Source organism: Cajanus cajan, chromosome 3 (genome assembly GCF_000230855.2).
Source record: "Cajanus cajan strain Asha chromosome 3, NIPB_CcT2T_4, whole genome shotgun sequence".
Classification (NCBI taxonomy): Eukaryota; Viridiplantae; Streptophyta; class Magnoliopsida; order Fabales; family Fabaceae; genus Cajanus; species Cajanus cajan.
Genome location: NC_138519.1, coordinates 51,114,369 through 51,121,336, shown reverse-complemented (window position 1 = coordinate 51,121,336; position 6,968 = coordinate 51,114,369). Strand labels below are relative to the sequence as shown.

General features: G+C 41.2%; 1 non-coding gene across 1 annotated transcript; it reads right to left on the bottom strand.

The window, feature by feature from the left end:
- Nucleotides 1-266: 266 nt before the first annotated feature.
- LOC145956654 (small nucleolar RNA R71) lies at nucleotides 267-371 on the bottom strand. The gene has a single exon (XR_014432893.1). It is a non-coding gene; the product is annotated as a small nucleolar RNA R71 (small nucleolar RNA).
- Between the last annotated feature and the right edge of the window lie 6,597 nt (nucleotides 372-6,968).

The window sequence follows — 6,968 nt, the reverse complement described above, 5'->3', positions numbered from 1 at the left end:
ACTGGACTAATCCATTTGCTGCCTAAGTTTCATGGTCGTGCAGGTGAAGACCCACATAAGCATCTCAAGGAGTTCCACATTGTTTGTTCCACCATGAGGCCACCTAATGTCCCTGAAGATCACATCTATCTGAAAGCATTCCCTTTTTCATTAGAGGATCTTGCTAAGGACTGGTTGTACTATCTGGCTCCTGGTTCAATAACAGGCTGGGATGACTTGAAGAGAGTATTCCTCGAAAAATTCTTCCCTGCATCCAGGACCACTGCAATCCGGAAGGATATATCTGGAATTAGACAACTCATTGGGGAGAGCTTATATGAGTACTGGGAAAGATTCAAGAGGTTGTGTGCTAGCTGCCCTCACCATCAAATTTCTGAGCAGCTATTATTACAGTATTTCTATGAGGGGTTGAACATGATGGATAGAAGCATGATTGATGCAGCTAGTGGAGGAGCCTTAGGAGATATGACACCTGCTTCTGCTAGAGGGTTGATTGAAAAAATGGCGTCTAACTCACAACAATTCAATATGAGGAGTGATTCCATAGTTGTGAGGGGTGTGCATGATATGGTAGCCCCAGATTCCACTGAACACAAAAAGTTGGAGAGTAAGATTGATGCTCTCACCACCTTGGTCTCACAACTGGCTACAAATCAAAAGTCAGGTCCACCACCAGCAAAGGTATGTGGAATTTGCACTTCAATTAATCATCCAACTGATGCTTGTCCCTCCTTGCAAGACTCTTCTATAGGTCCTGATGCCCCACAAGCCTATGCTTCAAATATCTACAATAACAGACCAACACAGCAACAACAACCATCACCTCCCTTCCAAAACAATGCTGGTCCTAGCAGATATGTGCCTCCTCCTATCCTACAGCAGCAACAGAGACAACATGAAGCTCCTGCACCACCAGCTCCTCAACCATCTACTTCTGAACCTACATTGGAGGAGTTAGTGAGGCAGATGACTCTTCAAAACATGCAGTTCCAACAAGAGACCAGAGCTTCCATTCAAAGTTTGACAAACCAAATGGGGCAGATGGCCACTCAACTCAATCAAGCACAGTCCCAAAATTCAGACAAGCTACCTTCACAAACTGTGCAAAATCCGAAGAATGTAAGTGCCATCACCTTGAGGTCTGGCAAACAAATTGACATCCCAACACCACCTACAGTTGTTGTACCTCCACCTGAGCCTTCACTTGAGAAAGAGAGCCATACAGGTAGTAGTAAAAATTTTCATGCAGGTGGACCTTCTTCTAGTGCATGCACTGATAATCTATATCAAGCTCCTGTTCCTCTTCCATTTCCGCCAAAATCAATTCCAAGCAAAAAGATGGAAGAGATGGATAAAGAAATATTGGAGACCTTCAGGAAGGTGGAGGTGAACATACCTTTGCTGGATGCCATCAAGCAAATTCCCAGATATGCTAAGTTTCTGAAGGAGTTGTGCACTCATAAGAGGAAGCTAAAGGGCAATGAGCGAATCAGCATGGGCAGGAATGTCTCAGCACTCATAGGTAAATCTGTTCCACACATTCCTGAGAAGTGTAAGGATCCAGGTACATTTTGTGTACCTTGCATTATTGGTAACAATAAGTTTGAAAATGCCATGCTTGATTTAGGTGCTTCAATTAATGTCATGCCTCTGTCTATTTTCAATTCTTTGTCTCTTGGTACTTTGCAACCTACGGGTGTGGTCATCCAATTGGCCAATAGGAGTGTTGCCCACCCTACAGGTTTAATAGAGGATGTCTTAGTTCGGGTTGGTGAACTAATTTTTCCTGCTGATTTTTATGTGCTTGATATGGAAGATGGATTTTCCCATGGTTCTGCCCCAATCATTTTAGGTAGACCATTTTTAAAAACAGCCCGGACTAAGATTGATGTTTATGCTGGCACCTTATCTATGGAATTTGGTGATATTGCTGTTCATTTTAATATATTGGATGCCATGAAATTTCCTTCTGAAGCTCATTCTGTTTTTCGTGCTGAATTGATTGATGATCTAGTTGATGAGCACTTTTATGGTTTAGATTCTCCTCATGCTAAGAAGCATTCATTTTCATCTGATTGGTATAACTATCTTCCATGTATTGAGTCTGAATCTGAATGTCAATCTGAATATCAATCTGAATGTGATTATGAGGCATCTGAACTTGATACTTTGGGTGTTGTACCTCTTGGTCTTGATTTTATACAGTCAGAATGCACTAACCATGTTGCAGGAAGTACGAAAGAATCTGACTTGCAGGTTGAGGTACAGGCTATGGAACCCCTTTTCCCTTCTTTGGTTTCTTCTAATGATCAACCAGCACCCACACCAGAATTGAAGCCACTTCCAGAGAACCTCAAGTATGCTTACTTGGAAGATAATGAGAAGTTTCCAGTGATAATTTCCACCTCCCTTGATGTTGTTCAAGAGGAGAAATTGTTGCAGGTTCTAAAAAGGCATAAGAAAGCAATTGGTTGGACCCTGGCAGACATTCCTGGCATTAGCCCATCCACATGCATGCACAGGATATTACTGGAGGATGGAGCTAAACCAGTGAGACAGCCCCAGAGGCGACTCAACCCTGTCATTTTGGATGTAGTGAAGAAGGAGGTGACCAAGCTTCTTCAAGCTGGGATCATTTATCCTATATCAGATAGTCAGTGGGTGAGTCCGGTCCAGGTGGTCCCCAAGAAGACAGGCCTCACTGTTGTTAAGAATGAGAAGGATGAGCTCATATCCACCAGAGTCCAAAATAGTTGGAGGGTTTGCATCGACTACCGGAGGCTGAATCAAGCAACTAGGAAGGATCACTTTCCTCTGCCCTTCATTGATCAGATGCTTGAGCGTCTGGCAGGTAAATCTCACTACTGTTTTCTTGATGGTTTCTCTGGTTATTTTCAGATTCATATTGCTCCCGAGGATCAGGAGAAGACCACATTCACCTGCCCTTTTGGCACTTTTGCTTATAGAAGGATGCCTTTTGGCCTATGCAATGCCCCTGGCACATTCCAGCGGTGCATGCTCAGTATTTTTAGTGATTTTTTAGAAAATTGCATAGAGGTGTTTATGGATGATTTTACTGTTTATGGATCCTCTTTTGATGCATGTTTGGATAGTTTGGATAGAGTTCTGAATAGATGCATTGAGACTAACCTTGTTCTTAATTTTGAGAAATGTCATTTCATGGTTGAGCAGGGTATAGTTTTAGGGCATATTATTTCTAGTAAGGGCATAGAAGTAGATCCTGCAAAAGTTTCTGTTATTTCACAGTTGCCTTACCCCTCTTGCGTGCGAGAGGTTCGATCTTTTCTTGGCCATGCAGGTTTCTATAGGCGATTTGTCAAAGAATTCAGCAAGAAGGCCCTTCCACTATCCAATCTACTACAAAAAGATGTTGATTTTGTTTTTGATGACAGGTGTAAGCAGGCTTTTGACTGCCTCAAGGAAGCACTCACCACCACTCCAATCATTCAGGCACCTGATTGGACAGTCCCATTTGAGCTGATGTGTGATGCATCTAATTATGCATTGGGGGCTGTCCTGGCACAAAGAGTTGACAAGTTGCCCAGAGTGATATATTATGCTTCCCGGACTTTGGACGCTGCTCAAGCAAACTACACTACCACAGAGAAAGAGCTTCTGGCCATTGTTTTTGCTCTTGATAAATTTAGATCTTATTTGCTTGGTTCTCGTGTTATTGTTTATACTGACCATGCAGCTCTGAAGTACCTGTTGAAAAAGGCTGACTCAAAGCCTAGGCTGATCAGATGGATGCTCTGGCTTCAAGAGTTTGACTTGGACATCCGTGACAGGAGCGGAGCACAAAACATGGTGGCAGACCATCTCAGCAGGATTGAGAGAGCTGAGAATAGTGCTGAAATCTTACCCATCCAGGATAATTTTCCTGATGAAAATTTGTTAACTATTTCTTATATTTCTTCTTCTACCACCCCTTGGTTTGCAAACATTGTTAATTTTTTAGTTGCTTCTGTTTTTCCTCCCTTAGCATCACGAGCTCAAATTGATAAAATTAAGAGTGATGCTAAGCATTATATTTGGGATGACCCCTATTTGTGGAAGTTGTGTAGTGACCAGGTCATTAGGAGATGCATACCAGATCATGAGATTGATTCGGTCCTGCAATTTTGTCACTCTTCTGCACCAGGTGGCCATCTAGGCATTCAGAGGACAGCTCGCAAGGTGCTTGATTGTGGTTTTTACTGGCCCACCATCTTCAAGGATGCGTGGAAGATTTGCAGCACTTGTGAGCAGTGTCAGAGAGCAGGAGGAGCCCTTTCTTTGAGACAGCAGATGCCTCAGCAACCCATGTTATTCTGTGAGGTGTTTGATGTCTGGGGTATAGATTTCATGGGTCCTTTTCCTGTCTCTTATGGTTTTTCATATATTCTCCTAGCTGTTGATTATGTTTCAAAATGGGTGGAAGCCAAAGCCACCAGAACTAATGATGCTCGGGTTGTTGTGGATTTTGTCAGATCTAACATATTTTGCAGGTTTGGAGTACCCAGAGCCATTGTTAGTGATCAAGGAACCCATTTTTGCAACAGATCTATGCAGGCTTTGCTCAAGAAGTATGGGGTAGTGCACAGAATTTCCACACCTTACCACCCCCAAACTAATGGGCAAGCTGAGATTTCAAATAGGGAGATCAAGAGAATCTTAGAGAAGATTGTACAGCCCAACAGAAAAGATTGGAGTAACAGGTTGGATGATGCTCTTTGGGCACATAGGACTGCCTACAAAGCACCTATAGGGATGTCTCCTTATCGGGTTGTCTTTGGCAAGGCATGTCATTTACCTGTTGAGATTGAGCATCGGGCCTACTGGGCTGTGAAGACCTGCAACTTCTCCATTGATCAGGCTGGTGAGGAAAGAAAGTTGCAACTGAGTGAGCTGGATGAGATCCGCCTGGAAGCCTATGAGAACTCTAAGTTCTACAAGGAGAAAACCAAGAAGTTCCATGATAGTTTGATAGCTAGAAAGGACTTCACGGTTGGGCAGAAAGTTTTACTGTATAATTCAAGGCTTGGTCTCATGGGTGGTAAGTTGCGTTCTAAGTGGATTGGACCTTTTGTTGTTACTAATGTTTTTCCTTATGGTACAGTTGAGATCAAAAGTGAATCCACAGACAAGAGCTTCAAAGTTAACGGGCACCGTCTAAAACCTTTCCTCAGCAATCCTTCCCTGTTGAATGCAGTTGTAGAGGAGATGTCTCTGCTCGACCCCACTTCTCTTCCACCATGACTTAGGGAGTTTTCTTTTCCCTTCTCCTTCTTTACTTTTATTGCACTTGTCCAGATTTATTGATTGTCCTGATTGCTCTGATCTTCTGTTTGGGCCACATTGGGACAATGTGTGATTTAAGTGGGGGGGACAGTTTTAGCTTGATTACATGTTTTTAGGGTTTATTTGTTATTTTAGGTTTTATGTTTAGGTGTTCTGTACAGCTTTGCATGTTTCTCTGTGATTTCTGGGTTTTGATTGTTTGTAGGCACTGACTTCATTCTTGGATAGGAGTTTCTTGATACTACATGGTTTGAAATCCCTGTTTTTCTCTACTTGGAAAGATGATTTTGAGGTTTGAGAGGTTGTTTTAACTGTGACAAATATACCCTGTGTGAGGATTTGAGCCACTCTCTGTTCTTTCTTGTGTGTTATGCCTCTTGATTGCTTGCACAGTTGCCTTGTCTTGACTCTGTTGATACTTCTTGATTCACATGCATGTTTGGATTTGATTAAGGCATTTTGATTCTCATAAGCCTCTAGCCAAATAAGCCTACCTTGAATTAAATCCTCTGATAATCCCTGCTGAGCCTATTTTCCCTTCTTTGTTTCAAGCTCATTACAATCCTTAAGTGAAAAAAAAAAAAAAAAAGAAAAAAAAAAAAAAATTGATTACCTTAACCTTAGGGAGTTTTGGAGCTTTGGAATTGTTTTGGGAATAAGTTCTTGAATAAGTGTGGGGGTATGTGTATGTTTCATTGGATGATGTATTTTGGCTAGTTGATTCCTTATGCATTTTCGTATGTACTATTCACTATGTACTGTTTATTCAAAAAAAAAAAAAAAAAAATCTAAAAAAAAAAAAAAAAAAAAAAAAAAAAAAGAAGTTGTTTGAGGCAAGAGAAAGAGGATTGATCATCATAGAGGTCATTAGAGGTTTCTGGGTTTGTTTCTTGTGCACATTCTTGACTTATTCCCCATTGCTCCTCTAGTTCCTCTGGTTTGTAGTTACTTATCCCATATGTTTTCCTCTACCCTGTCCTTGGCCTCATTACAACCCTAAAAAGACCTTTTGATCCTTATGTGCATGTTTATTGGGTGTTGATTTTAGAGGCTTGCCAAGTCTATCTGTTGCTTGTTTTTCATGAGTGCTTTGAGAGTATACAGTTGCCTAGACACTTGAGAGAAACAGTGATATAGTGCATCTTGTGAGGCTCTGTTACTTTTGATTCACCTCTTGAGCTAATTAATTGTCTTGCCATGTCTTGAAATGCTTGGATGATTTCCATAAGTGTCTAGTTTCTCTGACTCTTTTTGTGTTGGATGTTGTCTACTCCTTTTCTTTTCCCAGGAGTCATTGAGAATTGTGTAAATCTATTTGTTTTCTTGTGTGTATTGTTGTCTCTGTTTCTTCCTGTGTCATCACTTTCTTTGATATCTTTGGAATTGTTCTTTGCTTTGCTTTCTTGATTTTGCCCAGGAGTGCAAAAAGCTAAGTGTGGGGGTATTTGATAAATCATAATTTGATATGTATATTTTCCTTCAATTTAGCTATTTTACATTCCATTCATGGTTAATTATAGGATTTAGATAGATATGTGTGTTGTTGGGCTAAATTGGAAAGTTGAGAATTATTATTCTAAATTCTCGCTGTTTTTGGGCTGATGAACATGTCTCGGTTTTCAGGGCATAACTTGGGCTGTGGTGATCCAATTGGAGTAAACTCGGTG